Source organism: Oryzias melastigma, unplaced genomic scaffold (assembly GCF_002922805.2).
Source record: "Oryzias melastigma strain HK-1 unplaced genomic scaffold, ASM292280v2 sc00254, whole genome shotgun sequence".
Classification (NCBI taxonomy): domain Eukaryota; kingdom Metazoa; phylum Chordata; class Actinopteri; order Beloniformes; family Adrianichthyidae; genus Oryzias; species Oryzias melastigma.
The window spans coordinates 51,992-55,052 of record NW_023416892.1 but is presented as its reverse complement, the minus strand read 5'-3'; the positions used below and the strand labels follow the sequence as shown (position 1 = coordinate 55,052).

The following is a 3,061-nucleotide window of genomic DNA, read 5'->3' as shown; positions in this document are numbered from 1 at the left end:
TTCATGTATTTTTTTTCTTTTGTCCTCATTCTTTTATTTCTGTTGTTGTTCTTGATCTACTTCATGTTTCCCGAATCGTAGAAACAGGAAGTTTGTTGTTTGTTTGTCAAAGTGAGTGAATGAGTGAAATGTTGCTCCATCATTGAGTGTTTGCTGCTGCAGCTCCATGTCTCCATCTGGTGGAGGGAGAGCAGAAGTGCAGCAGCTGATGTTCAGCAGCTTCCTCTGTCCCACACTGCTGTCTGACTGCATTCACCTGAACCTGAGAGGAAACACAAGAGAAGAGCCCATCAGTGGAGGAGCAGCTGATCTGTTAGTGAAGGAGGATCAGAGCTGATGATGATGAGGGTTTCCTCTGCAGATGAAGGCTGGAAGAAGGTGTGTGTGAGCTGATCCAGTGGATCCAGTCAATCCAGCAGCATGGATCAGTGTGAGGACACACAGGAGGGAGCCCCTCCCTCTAAAAGCACTCTGTGTGGGGAAGATGAGAGCCAGAGCAAAGCTCAGAGGTGAGATGAACATCTCTAACTGTCCAGGACTCTTCTCCATGTCAGAGCTCAGCACTCACACCAGCAACCACCATTCTTCACAGGAACCAACCTGGACCTGGATCTGGATCTGGACCTGGATCTGGATCCAGCTGTGTGTCATTCATGAGTGACAGATCAAAGAATTTACCTCCTCACTTCAAAGACATGGATTCAGGGGTAGAACAGTAAGTGTTTGTCAAAAACATGTTGTGTTGTTGTTAACTGAAATAAATGTATGCAGTGTCACAGTTGTCAGAACAATTTTAACAGATCAGTTTGTTCATGGTCTGAGTTCAATAGTTTAAACATGAAAAATAATCTGATGAACCTCCAAAACAAAATAAAGTAGTTTTTAATAAAACAAATGTTTTTCCATCAGGATCCAACAGAGATCTGGATCTGGATCCAGCTGTGTGTCCAACAGGAGTGACCGATCAAAGGGTCATAATCCAAACTTCAAGTCCATCAGTCCTGCAGTGGAACAGTAAGTGTTTGTCAGAGTTAAAGGAGTCTGGATAATAGTTCAGATGATCAATAGTTTTCAGATGAATGACTTGAGTTCTGGTTCAGTTCTTGATCTCTCTGATCAGACTCTCTTGGATCATCATGTGTGATCAGATCTTTTCAGTTGATCTTCTGAGAGTCTCTGAGATCAGAGATGTTGGAGAAACTTTAAACAGAAATGAATCTTTCTACATTTTCTGATCTGGACAAATGTTTGGATCAGAAAAGAAACTGTTTTGTCAAATATGTTAATGATAGTTTTTTATAATGTTAATGCTGACTGACAATCATCCACTACATCTCTGAGTCCTCTATTTAGGTCCACAAAAACCAGAGCTAATATTTAATAAACATTTATCAATAAATTAATTTACCCCCAATGATGTGATTATAACGTGTCCTTAATAGAGGAATTAAAGTAACTCTTGATTCTTTGTGCTTACTTGCCAGCTGAGATACAATCTAAAAAATCTAACAATGTCTCTCTGATTTCCTTAAAAAAGGTGTAAAAACTTTATTAATCCATTCAGGTCAGCTGACCCTCCAGAGGTCATTTTTATTACAGAGACATTTGTTTATTTGTTTTGAAGATATTCGATAAACTGGTGAAATTAAGAATCAACAATTAAATTACAGCCTTTAATGATGTATTTGAAATATCTAGATTTATATTGTAAAAGTTATGTTTTACTTTGCTTCGTTTTTTGAGCGTTTGTTGATTTGCTTTTTTGTTGCTTCTGCTTTTCTAGATTAAGGAAAATATTTTTTTTCAAGTCTTTGATCCATTGAACACAATTCTGTATCTTTAGCTTTTTGTAATAATAAAATGTCCAGTTGGTTTTGTAGTTTATTTAAATCAATAATTTCATCTGTTGACAGATTAGATTTTTTTCAAATATTCTTCACAATAGTTAGTTCTCTGTTGCTTTCCTCCTTTTACTCTTAAAGAATGTTTTATTTTTTTTTCATTCTCTTCTTTTCTTTTTCAACCAATCCCATTGACTCATGAGACATTTCAAACTTTTACTATTAATAGTTAATTATTTGTGCAGACACAAAGATCATAAATCATAATGTTGGATTTACATATTCAACTTCAGTTAGATCCTAAATTGGAAACATAAAGCAGTAACACTGTGGTTGATGTGTTTCTCTTTAAAATTCTTGTTTTTTTTATCTGATAAGAACTGAGAGATCAAATGTTGAAAGAAATAACTTTGAGTATTTGGACAGTATGAGAATTAATGTGAATATGTATATTTTATATGAAATAAACCAAAAGAATAGTAATTATGGATTTAAAATGAAACCACAAAGTCACTGTAAAAATGTTTTTTACATATTTGTAAGTTTGGTCTTTTTACAGTAAAGTCAATAGGAACTGACTTTTTTTGTATAACACTCTAGCTGTGACTTTGTGAACTGATCTGACTCAAGTTAGTTTTATTTGAATCCTCCCAGCACAGACAGAATGGATCTGATGGTTCTGATTCTCCACAGAGTGGACCAGCAGAGCTCAGAGACTCCCAGTGGTCCGTCTGTCCAGCAGCATCAAACACAGCTGGATTCCATCTTTCTGGTCTGTACATGAACAACAACTGCTTTTCCATCATTCTGTCCACAGTCATCTCCATGCTGCACTTTGGAGACCAGTGGATTGTCAGTGTGTCCAACATGGAGCTGATGTTTGGCTCCATGACTTCACTCTGATTGGCTCATTCATCTAGAATTCTGTTGCAGCTGCTGGAGGACAACATTGTCACTTTTGTGAAGAAGGAGCTGAAGAAGATCCAGAAGCTTCTGAGCCAGAGGGAGGATGAGGAGGAGGATGAAGATGAAGAGCAGAGGAGTAGCAGAGAGTCACTGATGAAGATCACAGAGAACTTCCTGAGGAGAATGAAGCAGGAGGAGCTGGCTGATCGACTGCAAATCAGTAAGAGTGTTGTGGAAAAATGTTGAATCCGAAGGAAGAGCAGACACTATTCAAAGTTAACACAAGTATTTAATAACAGAACTCAGAAAGATAC

The 3,061-nt window shown here is 37.3% G+C and overlaps 1 long non-coding RNA gene across 1 annotated transcript; it reads left to right on the top strand.

The window, feature by feature from the left end:
* The first annotated feature begins 452 nt into the window (after window positions 1-452).
* On the top strand, window positions 453-2,584 carry LOC112142316. Its single transcript, XR_002918569.2, has 4 exons — window positions 453-509; window positions 593-715; window positions 910-1,014; window positions 2,535-2,584. It is a non-coding gene; the product is annotated as an uncharacterized LOC112142316 (long non-coding RNA).
* Window positions 2,585-3,061: the final 477 nt, after the last annotated feature.